We start from the raw sequence: 20,967 nt of genomic DNA, 5'->3' as shown, positions 1-20,967 counted from the left end.
CAGTTGTAACGGTTGCTTAGGCATGCATATATATATATATATATATATATATATATATATATATATATATATGAAGACTGTTGCACGAAGATTCGCGCAATAGGCCTTCCTTCCCTTGGCTGCTTGCACCAGTTTTTCGGCACCTGGGACCCAGGCCTTAGGTCCGGCTGCAGCTGAGAAGCCAAGCCTTGAGGCTCGGCTTCTCTGCTGCGGCCTCAGCGAGGCTTGGCTTCTCCCCTCCGGCCGCAGCAGAGAAGCCAAACCTCTTCAGTCTTCACTCCGGTGGGAGCCTTCAGCCTTTGCTCGGTGCCTGCGTATGCAAATTAACTGCCATCTTTGTTGGGATTAATTTGCATAGTCACTTTGATTGGCTGGTGAGCGTAGTGGAGTGACACCAATTTGCATGTTTCTCTTTTATTGGTGTAGATATATGCATGTTCTGTTTCTTTGCTGAGATTTTCCATTTTTCACTTGCTTCAGGAAAATTTATGATTGATTGCTGAAACATTTTTATTATGTTTGCTTTAAAGTTTTTGTTAGCTAATTCCAACATCTGATTCATCTCTGTGTTGACCTTAGTTGATTATCTTTTCTCACTCATGTTGAGGGTCATTTCTGTTTTATCTATTATGTTAGAAGGTTCTGGGCCCTATGTACATTTTACTTATTTTATTATTTAAAAAATATTTTTATTGATTTTAGGAAGTGAGAGGGAGAGAGAGGTGGAAACATCAATGATGAGAATCATCGATCGGCTGCCTCCTGCCTGCCCCCCACTGGGGATCAAGTCTGCAACCTGGGCATGTGCCCTGGGATTGAACTGTGATCTCTTGGTTCATAGGTTGATGCTCAACCACTCAGCCATGCCAGCCAGGAGGCCCTGTTTATATTTTTAAATTTTTCAGTCAGTCAGTCTCCCAGTTTAGATTTAGCATCCAGGTCTTGGCCCAATTTTGTGGGCTGTGTGGTTCCAGTGACAGTTTAATTTTTAGGGCCTTTATGGTCAGCTTGATTTATTGGATGATTCTGGGCCCCCACTGGTCCTTGCTGCCGCCTCTGGAGAGAGCAAAAGGGATTTCCCCATGCTGGGCTTTTGGGTATCTCTAGGTAGGTGAGGGTTGTGGAGGACTCCTCCTACTGTTTTTGAACATTCTTTCCTATCCCTGCATCTCTGGTGGGGGGAGGATAGTTTTGGCCCAAACTGAGTTGCTTAGTCTGGCTGGATCCTTCAGTTTTGCCCACTTGCCTCTGTATCTCTACAAGAAAACAGGAGTCTCAGACCAGGTGAGGAAGGAAGAATTGCTTTTCCTGGTGTTTGCTGTTGGCTGGGCTTCCAGTTGATCTCCCCTGATATTGCAGAAGGACTCCCCTGTATTTTGGGGGAAGAATGTGACTATCGGTCTGCCTTCAGTTGCTAAATTGGTGGTTTTGGGAAGTGTGAGTCTAGATTTCCTTCTTTTGTGTGTAGGGAGTTAAAACCTCTTACTATTCTTTTGTTTCTCCAGTCCTGAGGTCCCAAACTGGTTTGCTGCCTTCTTACCACTTTCCAGAGTTTTCCTTTCGTTGTCTCTTGTGTTATTTTCATGGTTCATAGCTGTGTTTGGTGAGGAGGGACATGGAAAAACAAATCTGTGCCATCCTATCCTATCCTTAATTTTTGTGAACATGCAGGGAAAAACAAATCTATGCCATCTTATCCTATCCGTAATTTTTGTGAACATGCATGAACTCCATCTAGTGGGTTATTTTAGCTTTGAAAATAATGGTATATGCATATATGCTTTGTAATGTTTTAAGCATTATATAAATGTTTGCTTCAGTTATAATTCGCAATATTGGGCACCGAAGAAGTTTTTGGGAGGTCATTTATAACCAATTCAAGAGGGTGCCAGGGTGCATGCTGTTTTCTTTTCTTTATTTTTTAATCCTCACCTAAGGATATGTTTATTGATTTTAGAGAGAGAGGAAGCAGGGCGGGGGCGGGAAAGGGGGGGTAGCCCAAGGGGAGAGAAAGAGAAACAGTTGCTTCTAGCAGGCAGCCCAATCTGGAATCAAACCCGCAAGCTAGGTATGTGGTCAGACTGGGAATCGAACCTGTTTGGGATGATGCATCAACTGACCCACTGGGCCAGGGCAATGTATGTTATTTTACTATGCCATTATCACATAAATAGAATTTTGTTATGTAGTTAATTAAAATGAGGTTATAAAGTCTGGGTTTTTATCGTAAATGAACTAGGTGCCCAAGTGCACGAATTCTTGCACCTTGAAAGGAACTGTGGGCCATAAGGCTGCGGTGGGCACAGGAGCGGATCTCAGCCCATTCTCCACGCTCCCACTCGGCCCCTCCCACTGCGGCCCCCGGTCCCCTGTCTGCCGGCAGCCCTGCCCCCGCTGCTGCTGTTCCCATGCGCTGATGGTGCAGGCTTGGCTTGCACCCACTGCTGGCGCCAGCCCCAATTGCTCCACACCATCAGTAGGTGGAGCGATTGCCCTTCAGGAGCAGGGGGAGGTGGAGAAGCCTTCGGGGCAATCAAGGCTGGCAGCCGCTGCTCACACCTGTTGAAGGTGCCGAGCGATCGGGGCCAGCACTAGGCACTGGCAGCAGGTGCGAGCGGGACCGTCACCAACAATAGGTGTGAGCGCTGGGCCGGACTGCGGTGCGCGGGAGCAAAGAATTTTCAAGAACCACCAGAGGCTCACCCTGATGACAGTGACCAGTGCCCTGCCTTGGTCTCGCACCCCCATTCACCTGTTTCACCATTCCGCCGCGGCTGATGCCTGCCATGTTCCATGCACACCCCCTGGTGGTCAGCACATGTCATAGCGACCGGTTGTTCAGTTGTTCTGCCATTCAATCTATTTGCATATTAGCCTTTTATCATATCGGACATATTTGTTTAATAGATTATTTGTATGTAAGATGTCTAATAATTCCAGTAATAGTATTTTAATATTAATAGACATTTTTCAAAACTATACTGCAAATCTTTTATGTTTCTAATTCATAGATTGAAAAGGAAAGATAAGATAAAACGTCCTACATTTACATTTCCTAGTTTTCTACTTGAGAATAAATTGACCCCAAATAAGAAAATGTCCATTCTACATTAGTAGAAGCTAGTGTTTCTAAATAGTGAGTTAACCTACTAAATCAACTTATATTAAAAAAACAGACTATCTCACTAGCATGTTTCATGAATTGTTCAAATTTAATATGTTACTGCAATTACAGAGAAATCACTGCGCTCCTTTGCAGCCACTTCTTTAGATATTCTCTGATTGTCTCTGATGGCAAATCTTAGCTTCCTGATCAGATTAAAAACCATTTCCTTTATGTATGGGAACACTTCTACATTGTGTCTATTGCCTAATGTAATTCAGGACATGTGTTTGAGACAGGAGATGAGCTGTCAAAGGATGAACTGGCTTTTTATGAACCATATGCAAGTTTTTAAATGAGAGTCTTATATTTTATATTGGAAGTAGTAATTAGTTTCCTCTTTGAGTTTTAATAATTTTAACGTTTTTGTTCACAAAGAATTGAAACCTTAAAAAATCAAATTAAGTAAACTTTAATTTTAAAATGTGTATTCCTATTCTTTTTTGTAGGGTTTCCTTATTACAGTAGAATAATTTTTATTTTATAAAAATCAGATGAATTTCGTTTTCTTGTTTATTTACATAGTAACTTATTGTATATAGCATTTTAGTTTCATTATTTTTTAACTCAGAACATTGTTAAGAGTGGCATTTAATTTTTTTAAACTTGGGAATGACCTTTCTGTGGTTTTGTGTTAGAATAGATATTAGAGGCAGAGGAATCCATTTAAAGTCTTTGATTTGACAGTTGCTGTTTAACCTTGGGTACTTAACCCATTGAACCCCAGTTTCATCATCTATAGAACAGAGACAAACAGTAAAAATGTCCAGGTGGTTATAAGGGTCAAATGAAAGGTGATATGTGAAAGCACTTCGTAAACTGTGAAGTACTTTATCAAACTATGCTTTTATCTTCTTTGAGAAGATCATTTGAAAACTTGCCTGAATGGTGTTGATCTTCACAGTACAAAATGTTTTATGATTATTTACAAAATTAATGTGTATTTAGTGAAAATTCATGGACAAATAAAGCAGCTTTTTCTTGAGATTAGTGGCTTATTAATTTTAAAAACTAATTTCTATTAGTAAATTTGGGGAAGGATAACATTGTTACATTCCCATTGTGATAAGTTTGATTTTGGGCCCAAAATCAAACTTATCACAATGGGAATGTAACAATTTAGATTTAGATTTAAAGGTCTATCTCTTCAGTGGTTTATAGTCAAGGAGTTTATAAAAATGCTTACTGTTGTGTTTTCTAACATGGGTGGACAGTTGGTGTCTTGGAAAATGAATGTTTCATGGTTAAGTGATTTGAAAAGGTCAAGGAAAGGTGAACATTTTCAGTAGTTGGCTTTATTTTACTCACTTTGGTCAATTATCTTTTAAGAATTTGATTACCCTTTTGTTGAATTTTCTTTCTCAGTTAAATGGATTAATTACAGTAATTGCAAAGTTTATAAGATTTTGGCTTGATTTTTGGTGAGAGTAGAAATGAAAAATGGGTTTAGAAAGACCTGAGTAGGGTAATTTCTTGGATGGTTGGTTTGAATTTGTTGGGCTGTCATTGTCCTTGGAATAGATCTGCTCATGAAAAATATGTATACCACTAGGGTCCCCAGGCCTGGCCAGCGATTGGGGCCTTTTGGCTGCTGGCCAGGGCCTGCCTTCATTATGCGCTGTCCCCTGGTGGTCAGTGTACGTGATAATGAGCGATCGAACTCCTGGTCGAACTCCCGAGGGGACAATTTGCATATTACCCCTTTATTAGTATAGATGATGATCTAGTTAAAAGAGGCTAAAGGACTTTTAAAGTATTTTTTTGTTTCTTATGCCATGTGTGCTAATATTTATTTTCTTTGCTTCGAGGTTTTTCTTGATTACATTGAAAGGGCAGAGGTTGCCTTTTTATTTGACCGTCCTTATGGAAGCATAAAAAGGAAAAAATCTGTAAGCACACATATTTCAATGAAACTTTAAAAAATGAGGCTTTAGAATCCAGCAGAGTTCTGGCTCAGTTGGTTGAACATGGTCCTGTGCACCGAAAAGTTGTTGGTTTGATTTCTGGTCATGGCTCATACCTGGATTGTGGGTTCGGATTCCTGGTCAGGGCATGTATGGAAGGCATGTATGTATGTTCTCCCTGTCCCTCTCCCTCCCTCTCCCCTTCTCACTCCTCCTCTCTCTCCCTCCCTCATCCCTCTCCCCTTCCCCTCTCTAAGCATGTCCTTGAGTGAAGATTAGAATCCTATATAATAAAAGCCTAATATGCTAAGTGTCCGGTCATCCGTTCAGCCAATCAAAGCATAATATGCTAATGATATGCTAAGGCTGCTCAACCACTCGCTGTGATGTGCACTGACCACCGGGGGCAGATAGTTGACTAGTTGACCAGTTGCTATGATGTGCACTGACTACCAAAGGGCAGACACTCTGACCAGTAGGTTAGCTTGCTGCTGGGGTCCGGCCGATTGTGACTGAGTGAGATGGGCTGGACATGCCCTGGAGCCCTCCTGCGGCCCCTCCCCGGCTGGCCAACCTCCCTTGTCCCTCTCCAGCCTTGATCATGCACTGCTGGGGTCCCTCAGCCTGGCCTGCGCCTTCTCTCAATCTGGGACCCCTCAGGGGATGTCAGAGAGCCAGTTTCAGCCTGATCCCACAGGCCAGGCCAAGGGACCCACTGGTGCATGAATTCGTGCACCAGGCCTCTAGTAAACAAATAAAAATGAGGCTTTAGAAAAAGATAATCTTAATTAACCAAAATTTCTGTTTTAGACCTTGAGGTTATATTATTTTGTGCATGTGTTCATGTGGGAGAGAGGCATGTTTGTTTTTCCTTCTTGCTTCACTGTTTTTGTTTCCTTCCCTTTTAACTTGTCTACATATGTTCTTTGATATGTGACAGCCTTAATTTAGGCCCTTCAATAAAAAGTGATGCAAGAAGGTGAGCAGGCTTTTTTCGAAAATGTTTTTGTTGTTTATTTCTTAGAGAATGGAAGGGAGGGGTAGGGACAGAAACATCAATGTGAGTGAGAAACATCGATTGGTTGCCTCCCCTATGCCCCCAACCAGGGCTGGGGATGGAGCCTGCAACCTGTGGTATGTGCCTTTGACCGGAATCGAACCTGGGATCCTTCAGTCCTGGGGCTGACAGTACCCACTGAGCCAAATTGGCTAGGGCTGTGATAATGTTTTAAACAAAAAGTGAACATTGCAAAAAACGTTTGTCCAGTCTATAGATGTTACCATATTATGTGATGATATATGTAATGATTGTGGACTAGATATATCCAATCAACTTTTAAAAGGACTCATAAGATAAAATGTATAATTAGTAGACATTTGAATTTCCTGTATACAGACTTTGCCACACTTTTTCTGTCAACTTTATTTCTGTAGCTATGTTAAAAATTCTGAAAGTTGAATATAGTAAAGAACATTAGAATAGTGAATAGAGTGTAGTGCAGATATACAGTTTTGCTTTTTCTTGACCTGTTTTTAATGTCTACCACAGTATAGTCATGTGCTACATAATGTTTCTTGCAATGATGGATTGCATTTACAACCTTTGTCCCATAAGAGTATAATGGAACTGAAAAATTCCTGTGGCCTGGTGCTGCCCTAGCTTTCCTAAGGACCTAGGAAAACATAACACATTACACAAATACTTACCATTGCATCACAGTTGTCCACAGTATTCAGTACAGTACTGTGATGTACAGATTTGTAGCGTAACAGCTGTAGGGGAACAGAATTTGTTGCCCCCAAATATGGCTATTTGGCATAAGGATAATTTTAGGCTGGTTAATTGGTTTAAAAAAAAAAAGATCCTCACCTGAGGATATTTTTCTGTTGACTTTTAGAGAGTAGAAGGGAGGGGGAGAGAGAGAGAGAGAGACATCTATGTGAGAGAGACACATTGATTGGTTGCCTCCTGAACACGCCCCAACCAGAGACAGAGATCAAGTCTGCAACCACGGTATGCACCCTTGACTGGAATCAAACCTGGGACCTTTCAGTCTGAAGGCCGATGCCCTATCCACTAAGGCAAATCTGCTAGGATGTTTTTTTAAAAATTTTTAATAACATTTTTTATTGGTTTTTAGAGAGAGAGAGAAGGGGGAGAGGGAGGGAGGGAGGGAGAGAGAGAGAGAGAGAGAGAGAGAGAGAGAGAGAGAGAGAGAGAACATTGATGTGAGAGAAACAGTCTGCAACCCGGGCATGTGCCCTGACTGGGAATCTAACTGGCAACCTTTCAGGACAATACTCAACCAACTGAGCCACACCAGCCTGGGCTGGGCTGATTAATTTTAAGAAATTGAAGACCTGGGAGAAGTTCTGAAAACCAAATAGAAGTTACCCTTTATAAAAGATATTTTCATTTATATGGGGAATTTCCATTTGTAAGGGTATCTCCCTCATGTTCCTGGGGAGGGGCTGGGATGATTTGTCTCTAGAAACCTATCACTTCAGAAGACAAGTCTCTGTAATAACCTTACCCTTGTTTACTGTGCTTTTCCTGGTAACCTTCCATAACTGACTCCCTCCAGCCACATCTTCTTTTGTCTTCACTGAAGATGGTATTTAAAGTGGTGGTTTCAGCCATTTTGGTGAATTACCCAGTTTTGCTGGGTCTCTCCCATGTATTCAGGAGGTTTATATATTACTAGAGGCCCTATGCACGAAAATCATGCAAGGGGCTGGGCCCTCTCGGGCTTGGCCCTCACAACCCTGGCTTCATCTGGAACGTCATTCGGCTGTCCGGTCTAATTAGCATATTATGCTTTTATTATTATAGATTAAACTTTGTTTTTCTTTTGTTAATCTGTCTTTTATTACAGGGATTTCTCAGCCAAGAACCCAGAAGGGTATAGGGGACATTATTTTTCCTCCCCGACAAAGCAATAGACTACTATACACCCTAGGTGTATAGTAGATTATGCCATCTAGGTTTGTGTAAGTGCACTCTGTGATGTTTGCCCATTGATGAAATAGCCTGATGACGCATTTCTTAGAATGTATCCCTGTTGTTAAATGGCACATAATGTTAATATATTTTAAGGACTTTATCTTTTTTATACTATTGTTACTGGTGGAAGTGGGGGGTCCTTGTCGCCATCTCTTACTTGTGGAAGTGGAATTCTTGCGATATCCCAAGAAAAAGAATTTTCCAAGACTTGAATGAGAAAACAAGTGATTTTTACTTCTGTGGAATTACACTGCTGAGTGTCCCAGGTCCCTCCCCCTCACTCCACCATAAAAGAAGTGAAGCTGTGGTTTCAGTAGGGCTAGAATTGGAGTCAGTGTCCAGAGTTTCTGTTCCTTATTGGAGCAGTGTCCAGTCCAGCATCCGGCTAGTTTAGCTTGTGTTCCTTGTTCAGTCCATCAGTCCATTGCATGTGGGGTCCGCAAAGCCACATGGCTATGGAGGAAACAGGCAAATGCAAAGAAGCAGGAACCAGAAAGCCCCACGAGTGAGGAGTCACAAGAGCAGCAAGTGCTAAGCACAGCAAGAGAGAGAATTCCGTTAGAGGATTATGTATTCCCAAATTTTCATGGGTTTGCAGTGGCCACGCCCATTCTATCCAGTAATCATTGTTCGTAGGTGTGACTGACAGGAATCTTCCGGAGTCACCCTGACTTGACTGCACATGCCTTTATCTCCCTTTTGTTGAAACCCTTTCTCCCAGTGTTTTTCAGGGGATGGGCTGGTGATTCCCTGGGGAGTGCATAGTTGCAGCTTCCTGGTGAAGCTGTCCAAATAACATGCCTGTAAGGTCTGGCTCCTATCCTTATATTAATAACTAGCTAATTATAACAGTATCACTATCACTGTATTTAAAAAGTTTTACATAATTGAGAAGAATGGCTCATGTGGTCTTTTGAATGTTGGGGAACAAAACTTTGAGGCTGGCAATTAAGAACTTAATAGGAATAAATTGTTTTAAAACAGATTTTTTTGTTTGTAACTAGTGTAGCAACAGAGTTACTGACCAGTTTAGGACTAGAAAATGCTGAATTATCAGAAGGTTGTAATGTTTGTAATCCCTTAATAAAATGATATAAACACAACTTTGAAATATTATATTTGGTTATTTTCTACAGATTTAAAGCTTCCTTAATTTTTCTGCTGTTATACTTATTGAGCCCTAAAAGTGTGTTAGGGCTCCTATATAAAATACTTCATTATTCCTGAATAAAAAATTATATTTGGCCTATTGTTTGTTTCTAATAAAATTTTAGCTTTTAATCTTAATTATCTACATTACATATGCCAGGAAAAAATATCGCAGTTAAATGAAGAAATTATGTATCCGAAATCAATGCAGTGTTAACGTAGGGTGTTAATTTTCTGTATTAGTCTACTAAAAGGTTGATTATAGCATGACATTTTAAAAAATGACCATTTTAGCATTATTAAATACCTTTGCCTTGAAAGTTTTCAATACTAATATTTTTGTGTTTTTAGAAATATATTCTTAATATATTTAGACTTTTGAACTGAGGGAAATGTTACTGTGGGATTTCATCAAGAAATAGTACTGTTTGAGTAATGGAGAGTGTCAACATAAGGTTTTAATAAAACATGTTTTGTGCTGTTTCCTTTTATAAGTTGTTTAAGATTATTCTAGATTATGGCCCTGATTTTAAAGAAATCTTTATCCTCAGAAGTTAAATTTGAAAAAAGTCTAATTAGTGTCAGGGTCATTTCTTATCTTTGTGATATCATTTAGTACTGATGGGTCATTGTTAGTTGCTACTAATTTGATTTAATAAACAGTATTTTCATGGAAAAATTTTTGTTAGATTTAGCATATTTAGATATAACTACTTTACCTGACTTAAAGAATATGTCTAATATTGATACTTTTGGGGGTAATTTGTATTTTTGCATTTTTGTAGGATAGAGGGAGGAATCCACAGCTTGGAAATTCAGCTAAGTGATCTGGCGGGATGGGCATTTGCCTGACATATTTTATAGAGGTAATCCAATCCTGTTTTACTCAATCTTTTCCCCCACCTGTGTTAGATGCCCATATGCTGCATGTAAACACATCTATAACTGCATTTATTAGAAAATCCCTTTTCTTCTTATACCCACTTACATAGCTTGAATATTATGCATACATAAGCATACCATTATATATAGATATAACATTTGCACATTGAAATAAATTAATGCTATTAGTTTTGTTAGGATGAAGACCAATGTCTTTTATCACTTAAGTAGATTACTTGCATGTTTCTTTTTTAGGCCCCAATTCCCTTATTTTAGGAAGACAGATGATCCTTTCCTTTCTCATTGGCCTGTGTTGGAGTATATATTGGACCTGTGCTTTTATCTTTCAAAGTGAAAGAAAATGAAACATTTGACAGTTGTCAGGGTATTTACGTATCTGTCAGTGGCACACATTCTCATGTTGCTCATAGAATACACACTTATGTAGTAGAGAATGTTATAAGGTAACAAAGCCGGGGGGGGGGGGGGGGGGGCGGGAGGGCTTTCCCTATTCTCATTCACTGTTAACATTTGTGTGTGTGTGTGTGTGTGTATGCATGCTTCCAGACATTTTCTATATAAGTGCAAGCATTTCTGTCTCTATCATGTTAACAAATTTTTTACACAAATGAGGTCATACATATTGTTCGGCAACATGTCTTTTTTAAAAATTTTTTTATTGATTTAAGAGAGGAAGGGAGAGGGATAGAGATACAGAAACATCAATGATGAGAGAGATTTATTGATTGGCCGCTTCCTGCACGCCCCCATCAGGGATCGAGCCCACAACCCAGGCATGTACTCTTGGCCGGAATCAAACCTGGGGCTCTTCAGTCTGCTGGCCAACACTCTATCCACTGAGCCATACCGGTTAGGGCCAACATGTCTTTTTTGTTGTGGTTAACGTCTATATAAGTTTGCATATCATTCCTTATTTCATTCTGTGTAGTATTCTAATATTTGGATGTACCCTAATTATTTAAACTGGTCCTCCTTTTATGGATATTTATTCTTTTTTAACTGAAACACTTTAATGAATAGACTCTTTTGAGCAGTTTTTGGTTGTAGAAAAATTGAACGGATCGTACAGACAATGCCATATACCCTACCTCAGCCCAGCTTTCCCTATTTTATTTTTTCCCTCTTTATTTTATGTATTTATTTCCTAACACCATTTATCCCCCCCATACCCTCCTCTACCTTTACTCACCCTCCCTACCCCCCATCCTACATAACCACTACACTGTTGTCCATTTCCATGAGTTCTTTTTTTTTTGCTCAATTCCTTCACCCCTGGATATTTATAGGTTTTTAGTTTTTTGCTATAATAAATGCTAATAATGTGAATATTCTTGGGTATGTCTTTGCACATATTTAAAAATATATTTGAAATATAAATTCCTAAGAGAAATATTATTGGGCCAAAGAGTATATACGCTTAATAATTTGGTGGATGAATTGCCTAACCAAAAAGATTGCCCCAATATCAGTGGTCTAGGAAAATGGGAATCCTCTTTGACAACACTTGCTAGTGTCATCCATATATATAAAAGCCCAGTGACCATTATGGCGGAATGACCAGTTACTATGATGTGCACTGACTACCAGGGGGCAGACGCTCAATGCAGGAGCTACCCCTTGGTGGTCAGTGCACTCCCACAGGGGGTGCACCGCTCAGCCAGGAGCCAGGCTCATGGCTGGGGATTGCAGCTGTGGCGTCAGGAGCCTCTCCTGACTCCGCTGCAGCACTACCAAGTGGTGGCAGGAGGCGCAGCAGCTGGGATGAGCATGAGCAGTGCGGCGCCTGGCCCCGATTCGGGCTCCTCTCTGGCTGCCTGCTGCTTGGCGCACTGCTACATCCCCCAAGGGTTCCTGGATTGCAAGAGCATGTTTGGCTGCTGGTTTAGGCCCGATCCTCCGAGGGGTCCCAGATTGTGAGTGACAATGTCATAGCTTACAAACTGCTACATCCCACACACAGTTAAACAAGAACGGTGGCTTCTGCAGTATTTGAAAAAGAAATCTGTGGCTGCTTAATCCTAATTCATCAGGAGAATCTCCAAACTGTCCACATCCTGTTTATTCTACATGGAGATGAACATGCATTCCTATATATTTAGAACAGTCTCTTAGATTTAAAAATTAAAACCTGGCAAGGCTACCCTAACACTGAAAAAATAGGATGATACAGCAATGACATGCATGGACTCTGGCTTGCACATTTTGTGGTCAGCTCTGATTCTAACACTTACAACTGTGCGACAAAGCCAATTATTTAACTTCTCTCTGCTTCAATTTTTCCACCCATAAAATGGGGAAAATGGTACTTCTGCCTCAGAAGGATCATGTTATGTACTACTTTTTATAATCAGGGCAAATAAATGTAGCTGCCCATACAACAGCAAGATGCCTTTGACCTGTATGAAAAGTATGGTCACTGGTGGATGCTGCGCCCCGGATTGTGAGAGGGATGTCCAACTGCCGAGTCCCAGATTGTGAGGGGGCGCAGGCCGGGCTGAGGGACCTCCCCCCCACCTTTGTGCACAAATTTTGTGCACCGAGCCTCTAGTACTTTAATATGTGTCAATGTTTTGATTTTTAGTATTGCCTTTCAGATTTTCATTGAGTGAGTGTGAGCATTTATTCCATTATTATTGGCCATATGTATATTTTCAGTGATCTATTTGGTCATGTGCTGAGCCTGTTGTCATTTGTTAGGCAAGTAATTTTCACTGAGTTTTTGCCTATCTTTTGATTTTCTTTTTGCCATGTAGAAGTTTTAATTTTTATGCTTGAAATCTTTTCCTTCATAGTTGGGGGTGAGAAGGTTTCTGTGTAAAGTTTAAAAGGTCTTCATCATTAATTATAGGACTCACTGTTCCCTCCACATTATACCATCTCTGAGTGACATGAATCGCTCGTTTGTCATAGTTTGACATTATTATTTTCTTAGTGACACATAAAATAGTTGTGTATCTTGAGATTAGTAGTTTTAGATTCAGTGAAGTGTGGTACATGAATAAAAGTTAGTGTAGGTTTTCTATTTTTTTAATGGTTTAAATTGTTTAAAATCTTGTTATATAAACACTATTTGGTATAAGCAATGGTTGTAGATATCCAGCTTTACTTTTTCCCAGATGGCTAACCAATTGTCTTCATATTGAATGATGTATTTCTTTTCTGTATATTTGGAATGCCACATTTATCATATACTAAATTTCCATGTTACTGAGGAGGTGGGGAAGGCTGTTTCTGAAATCAGTTCCATTAAGTTCATTGGCCTGCCTGTTTTTGTATTGATAATATTAAGAGAATTCACTAAAGGAAGTGCTTATAAAATTAATATGCATAATTAATTAAAATGTATTTTTAAATTGATTTTAGAGAGAGAGGAAGGGAGAGGCAGACAGACAGACAAACATTGATCAGCTGCCTCCTGTACGCGCCTGACCAGGAGTCGAACCTATGACCCTTCAGTGTATGGGATGATGCTCCAACCAACTGAGTCACATCGGCCAGGGTACATAATTAATTTTTTATATGAATAATAGATGACATCAGGACTAATAATGTAAGAGAAGGTATATATTCACAATAACAACTAAAAAGATAAAATGCCTGGAAGCGATCTACTTGAAAAATTTGAAGCTCTACTGAGGGATAAGAAAGAAAATTTGAATCAATTCAAATTTTTGATAGGAAAATAAGATACAAAGCTGTCATTTCACTATAGAAATACCTTTGATTTCTGTTAATTGATCTAATATCTTGTGACCTTGCTGAACTTTTTTTTTGAGAGTGTGCTGAACTTGTTTATTAGTTTTTGTAGCTTTTTTGTGGCTTCATTGGGAAATTTCTACATACAGAATCGCTAGAGAATAAAGACAAGTTTTTTCCTTCCTAATCTGGATGCCTTTAGTTATTTATTTGTTTATGCCTGCTTTATTTTACTAGCTAGGACCTTCATTGTTGAATAGAAGTGGTTAAAATGGATATCATGATTTTTACAAGGAAAATATTTAGCGTTTAACCATTTAATATGATGTTAGTTGTGGGAATTTTGTGGATACCTTTTATCAATTTGAGGAAATTCTCATGAATGTGTATTGAGTTTTGTAAATGTTTTTTTTCTGTGTTTATTGAAATAACTAGGTAGTTTTTGTCTTTTATTGTCTTAATATGGTATGTTACATTAATTGACTTTCAAATTTTAAATCAACTGTATTCATGGGGCAATTTTACTTGGTAATGGTGTGTAGGCCTTTTTATATGTTGCTGGATTCCTTTAGCCAATATTTAGTAAGCATTTTTGTATCTTTGTTTAAACAGGAGAGATAGTGGTATGTAGTTTTCATGTGATGTCTTTGTCTGACTTTGGTATCTGGGTAACTCTGGCTTCATAGATTGAGCTGTAAAATGTGCCCTTTTCTGTTTAGTGGAGGAGTTTATGAAGGATTGGAATTTCTTCTTTAAATATTTGATGGAATTAATCGGTGAAGCCATTTGGGCCTTTTTTTGTGTGTGGGGGGGGAAAGATTTTAAAATACTAATTCAGCTTGTTTTTTGTCATAGTCAGACTTTTCTCTCTGTAGTCATTTTTTATAATATGTGTCTTTTTAGGAATTTTTCCACTTGATAAAAGTCTAATTTGTTGGCATAAACTTGTTTATAATATTCCTTCCCTCATAATTCTTAAAAAAATTTTTTTTTATTCGGAGGGGTGTCAGTGATAATGTTCCTTCTTTTATTCCTGATTTTGGTAATTTGTGTTTATTTTTCTCTTTGATTTTGGTCAGTCTACTTAAAAGTTTTTCAATTTTGTTGACTTTTTTTTATTTTTAAAGAACCAGGTTTTTCTCTAATTTACCATTTTATATTTTACTAGTGACCTGGTGCATGGATTCGTGCACATTGAAAGGAGATTAATGAGAAGGTGGCTGGCGGGGCGGGACTAGGCGAGATGGGCCGGACACATCCTGGAGCCAACCTCCCGTGGTCCTTCCCCCGTGTCTGTGGAGTGAGCGGGGTCCCTCCAGCATGTGGGGTCCCTCGGCCTGGACTGCGGGAATTGGGCCAAAACCGGCTCTCCGACATACCCGCAGGGGTCCCAGAGCGCAAGAGGGCACTCCACAAAGTTGCTGTTGTACAGGGTGTGGAATACAAATGCAAGTGTGCAGTAAACCAGATTTAGGGCCAACAGTGCTGCAGCAACAACATAATCCACTGCCAAAGGTGAAATTGCGTGGCCCTGCGAGGAATCGGGCTCCCTCCTCTCTGGTTTTGTAGTGCGTCACCTGAGAACTGCTGCTGCCAAGTCACTGCAGCTTGGCAGCTCCTTTGTTGAGCCTCTGCCCCTGGTGGTCAGTGTGCATCATAGTGACTGGTCGGATGGGCAGAGGGACACTTAGCATATTAGCCTTTTATATATATAGATTACTTTCTTCTTTGACCTTTATTATTCCATTACATCTGCATGTTTTAGGGTTTAGTTTGCTCTTTTACTGTTTTGTTAAGGTAGGAGGCTCATGTTATTGATTTGAGACTTTCTTTCAAATATATTCTTAAATTTGTCAATTTCCTTCTGAGTACTGCTTTAACTGCATCCCATAGAATTATAAAATTTAAATTTTTTTTTCTTATTTCAGAGAGAGGAAGGGAGAGGGAAAGAGAGAGAGAAACATCAATGATGATAGAGAATCACCAATCAGCTGCCTCCTGCACATCCCCTACTGGGGATCGAACCTGCAAACCAGGCATGTACCCTGACCGGGAATTGAACCCTAACCTCCTGGTTCATGGGTTGACGCTCAACCACAGAGCCACACTGGCTGGCCCCATAGATTTTGATATGTTTGTTTTCATTCAGTTAAAAATATCCTCTAATTTATCTTTAATTTCTTCTTTGACCCTTATCTTATTTAGAACTGTAAAGTTTAATTTCCAAACCCTTGAGGATTTTCCAGTTTCTAATTTAATTGATACTTAATTTAATTCTGTTATGGTTAGAGAACATACTTTATATGACTTCAATTCATTTACAGTTATGGGACTTATTTTATGGTCTAGCATTTTGTCTGTTTTGGAGAATGTTTCATATGTGCGTAAAAACAGTATGTATTCTTTTGTTTGCTGGAGTTTTTTATATCCAGTTAAGTCTAATTGGTTGGTAGTGTGGTTCAAGTTTACTGATTTTTAGTATTGCTAATTTTCTGTCTAGTTAGTCTGTCAATTATTTAGAGTGGGGTATTGAAATCTCCTGATTTTTTTCCCCCTTCAATGATGTTAGTTATTGCTTCATTATTTTGGCACTCTGCTCTGTTTTTAGGTACATTTACATTTATAATTATTATAATATCTTCCTGATTTATTGAATCTTCACTATTATGAAATATCTTTGTCTCCAATAATATTTGTCTTACAGTCCAAATTGTCTGATGTTAATATAACTATCCTAGCCCTCTTATGGTTACTCTTTTCATAGTATACTAGAGGCACAGTGCACAAATTTGTGCATGGGTGGGGTCCAGCTGGCCTGGCCCCAATTGGAGTGGATTGGTGCTGAGCCTGTCGGGAGGAGGAGACAGCGGGGCCCGATCAGGGCCGGGCTGGCTGGGGAGGGGCTGAGGGCAATTGGCGGGCAGGCTCCACCCCCAATTGGGATGGGGGGGCAATCGGGGGTGGGGCCGGCCATGGGGAGGGGCTGTGGGCAGTGGGCCGACCTGCCACATCCCCGAATGGGGTGGGGGGCCAATCAGGGGTCAGCGGCCAGGAGAGGGGTCATGGGAGGTTGGCCGGCCGACCCTGCCCTTGATCAGAGTGGAGTAGCTGATCAGGGGTAGAGCTGCCTTGGGGGAGGGTCCGTGGGCTGATCGAGGTGGTGGGGGCCCATTGGGGCCAGGGCCAGCTTGGGGGAGGGGCTGCAGGAGGTTGGCCGCTGGCCCCACCCCCTATTGGGGTAGGGAAGTGATCAGGGGCGGGGCTGGCCGGGGAAAGGGGCTGCGGGCCAATCGGGGTAGTGGGGGCCCATGGGGGGGGGGGTATTACTGGCCAGGGGGAGGGGCTGCAGGATGTTGGCCGGCAGGCCCCTCCCCCTGTTGGGGTGGTGGGGCGATCAGGGGCAGGGCCAGCCTGGAGAAGGGATTGTGGGCCAATTGGGGAGGGGCAGGCCGATGAGGGGGGGGGGGGAAGGGCCTCAGGGGAATTGGCCGGCTGTCCCGCCCTCGACCGGAGTGGGAGAGGCTGATCAGGGGCGGGGCTGGCCAGGGGAAGGGGCTTTGGGAGGATGGCCAGCCAGCCCCATGCCCGATTGGGTTGGTTTGCTGGCCACAGTTGTTGTCATAGTGACTGGTTGTTCTGGTCGTTATGGCGTTCTGGTCACTGGCTTTTTATATATATATAGATCCTTTTTCTCCCATCTTTTTATTTTAATCTTGTGTAAAGTATGTCTCTTGTTGACAGCATATAATTGAATTCTTTTTTGTCCATTCTGACAGACTGTCTTTCCTTTGGGCTGTTTTCACATTTAATTATAGACATGGTTGGATTTACTTCTGCCATTTTGCCATTTGTTTTTTGTTTCTTATGTTTTTTGTTCCTCTGTGCTTCCTTTATGGCCTCCTTTTGTGTTAGATATTTTTTAATGAGCCATATTGATTCTTTTTATTTATTTATTTACTTATTTACTTATTTATTTATTTGTAATTGTCTAAAGTTTTACATATGTCTCCTTTTCCCCCACTTGACCCCCTAAACACAATTGAAGATATTTTCTTTGTGGTCACTGTAGGGTTTATAATGTACATTTTATCAATCTGTTTAATATTAACAATAACTCAGCATCTGTAAAATATTGAAACTTTTGCCTGGCTGGTGTTGCTTAATGGTTGACCTATGAACCAGGAGGTCATGGTTCGATTCCCAGTCAGGGCAATGTCTGGGTTGCAGGCTTGGTCCCCAGTAGGGGAGTGCAGGAGGCAGCTGATCAATGATTCTCTCTCATCATTGATGTTTCTATCTCTCTCTCCCTCTCCCCTCTCTGAAATCAATAAAAATATATTTAAAAAACCCCCAGAAACTTTGCTCCAGTATAGCTCCATTTTCTCCCTCTACTACTGTGCCACTATCTATAATAATAAAAGGGTAATATGCTAATTAGACCGGGAGACCTTCCAAGAGACCTTCTGGTCATCCTTCTGGACAAAGCCATGGTGGCAGGGCCGAGGCAGAGGTGGTTAGGGGCGATCAGGCCAGGAGGGGAGGGCAGTTGGGGGTGAGAAGACCAGCAGGCAGAGTGGTTAGGGGTGATCAGGCAGGCATGCAGGTGAGTGGTTAGGAGCCAGTGGTCCCGGATTGCGAGAGGGATGTACCGGCAGTTGGACATTTCCCGAGGGGTCCCAGATTGGAGAGGGTGCAGGCCGGGCTAAGGGCCACTATCCTATATAATAAAAGGGTAATATGCAAATTGACCCCAACAGCAGAACGACTGGGAATGACTGGTCACTATGACACACACTGACCACCAGGGGCAGATGCTCAATGCAGGAGCTGCCCCTGGTGGTCAGTGTGCTCCCACAGGGGGAGCTCTTCTTAGCCACAAGCCAGGCTGACAGCTGCCAGCACAGCGGTGGTGGCGGGAGCCTCTCCTGTATCCTCAGCAGCACTAAGGATGTCCGACTGCAGCTTAGGCCTGTTCCCTGCTGGCAAGTGGACATTCCTCAAGGGCTCCCGGGCTGCCAGAGGGATGTCTGACTGCCAGCTTAGGCCCGATCCCCCGGGGAGCGGGCCTAAGCGAGCAGGTGGACATCCCCCGAGGGGTCCCAGATTGTGAGAGGGCACAGGCCAGGCTGAGGGAACCCCCCAAGTGCACAAATTTTTGTGCACCAGGCCTCTAGTTCCTATATAATAAAAGTCTAATATGCTAAGTGTCCAGTCGTCTGGTCGGCCATTCAACCAATCAAAGCGTAATATGCTAATGATATGCTAAGGTCGCTTAGCTGCTCGCTATGACGTGCACTGACCATCAGTGGGCAGACAGTCAACTGGTTGACCAGTCGCTATGACATGCACTGACCACAAGAGGGAAGACGCTCTGACTGGTAGGTTAGCTTGCTGCTGGGGTCCGGCTGATTGGGACTGAGCGAGAAGGGCTGTACACACCCTGGAGCCCTCCCACGGTCCCTTCCCGGCTGGCCAACCTCCTACGTCCCTCCCTGGCCCCGATCATGCACTGTTAGGGTCCCTCGGCCTGGCCTGCAGCCTCTCGCAGTCTGGGACCTCTCGGAGTATGTCGGAGAGCTGGTTTTGGCCTGATGGCAGAAGGACCAGTCGCTATGATGTGCACTGACCACCAGGGGGCAGACGCTCAACGCAGGAGCTGTCCCCGGTGGTCAGTGTGCTCCCACTGAGGGGCACCGCTCAGCCAGAAGCTGGGCTCATGGCTGGCAAGCGCAGCAGTGGTGGTACGTGCCTCTTCTGCCTCCACAGCAGTTGGACATCCCCCGAGGGCTCCCTGATTGCGAGAGGGTGCAGGCTGGGCTGAGGGGACCCCTCTCCCACAAGTGCATGAATTTGTGCACCAGGCCTCTAGTTGTTATATATATTGCATCTATATATGCTGTAAGAACCCAGCAATACAGTGTTATAATCATTGCTTTCTACAGTCTTATATCTTTGAAAGATATTAAGAGAAGAAATGAGAAAAATATAGTCATGCATCACTTGATGGGGCTACATGCATAGAAATGTGTTGTTCTGTGATTTCATTGTTGTACTAACATCATACAGTGAGCACTTAAACAAATGTAGATGGTAGAGCCTACTGCTTCTAGGCTACAGACCCATTCAGTTTGTTACTGTATTGAATACTATAGATACTGGTAATGCATTGTGTTAACATTACAATGGCTACCACCTCACTATATGCAATATTTCACCTCCATTATAATCTTAAGGGACCACTGTGATATATGTTGTCTGTCTGTCATTGACCTAAATGTTGTATGTGGCATGCGACTATATTTATGGTCTTTTAACACACACATTTACCATTTTAACCATTTCTTTTCTTCCTCTGTATTTTGAGTCTGCTGTCATTTCAGTTCATGTACTTCCTTTAGGATTTATTAGGCAGGTCTGCTAGCAAAAAATTCTCTCAGCCTTAGTTTATCTGAGACCACATTATGCCTTCATTTTTGAAGGATAATTTTGTTGCCTTCTTGGTTGACAGCTCTTCCCCCCAGCACTTTGAATATGTGATGCCACTGTCTCATGTCCCTTATTGGTTTTTTTTTTTTTTTAAATATATTTTATTGATTTTTTACAGAGAGGAAGGGAGAGAGATAGAGAGTTAGAAACATCGATGAGAGAGAAACATCGATCAGCTGCCTCCTGCACATCTCCTACTGGGGATGTGCCCGCAACCCAGGTACATGCCCTTGACCGGAATCGAACCCGGGACCCCTCAGTCCGCAGGCCGACACTCTATCCACCGAGCCAAACCGGTTTTGGCCCCTTATTGGTTTTGATTGCAAGTCAGCTCTTAATCGTGTTGATGGTTCCCTGCACATGCTGAGAAATTTTTCTCTTTATGCCTGCTAGATTTTTCTCAGTTTGCTTTAAATAGTTTCCTGATATGTCTCAGTGTGGTCTCTTTGTATTTATTCTACTGTAAATTCATTGAACTTTTAAGACCTGTAGATTTGATTTCTTTTAAAAAATTAAATTTGGAATGTTTTAGTCTGGTATGTTATTTGAAAAATATTTTTTTTCTGCCCTTTCTCTCCTTTCCTTCTGGGGACTCTAGAAGTGTTAGTATATTGGTCTCTGAGACTCTATTCAATTTTCTTCAACTTTTTTTCTCTGTTCTT

At 41.6% G+C, this 20,967-nt stretch overlaps 1 protein-coding gene across 9 annotated transcripts in view; it reads left to right on the top strand.

Annotated features, from left to right (window-relative positions):
- The window catches only part of ZNF148 (zinc finger protein 148), a 139,131-nt gene that overhangs the window by 33,490 nt on the left and 84,674 nt on the right, over nucleotides 1-20,967 (top strand). For 5 of the 9 annotated variants that reach the window (XM_070406407.1, XM_070406400.1, XM_070406399.1 and 2 more), the window contains exon 2: nucleotides 10,006-10,086. The exons of 2 other annotated variants lie outside the window; for them this stretch is intronic. The gene's annotated coding sequence lies outside the window, so the exon portion shown is untranslated. Of the gene's footprint in view, nucleotides 1-10,005; nucleotides 10,087-13,542; nucleotides 13,623-20,967 lie in introns of those variants that run through there. 2 more of the 9 variants (XM_070406404.1, XM_070406402.1) reach the window with 2 other exon arrangements.

Source organism: Myotis yumanensis, unplaced genomic scaffold (assembly GCF_028538775.1).
Source record: "Myotis yumanensis isolate MYYU_CA2020_CCGP unplaced genomic scaffold, mMyoYum1.0.hap1 SCAF_2, whole genome shotgun sequence".
Taxonomy (NCBI): Eukaryota; Metazoa; Chordata; class Mammalia; order Chiroptera; family Vespertilionidae; genus Myotis; species Myotis yumanensis.
The sequence above is the reverse complement of the archived record's forward strand: the minus strand, read 5'-3'. Positions and strand labels throughout refer to the sequence as shown.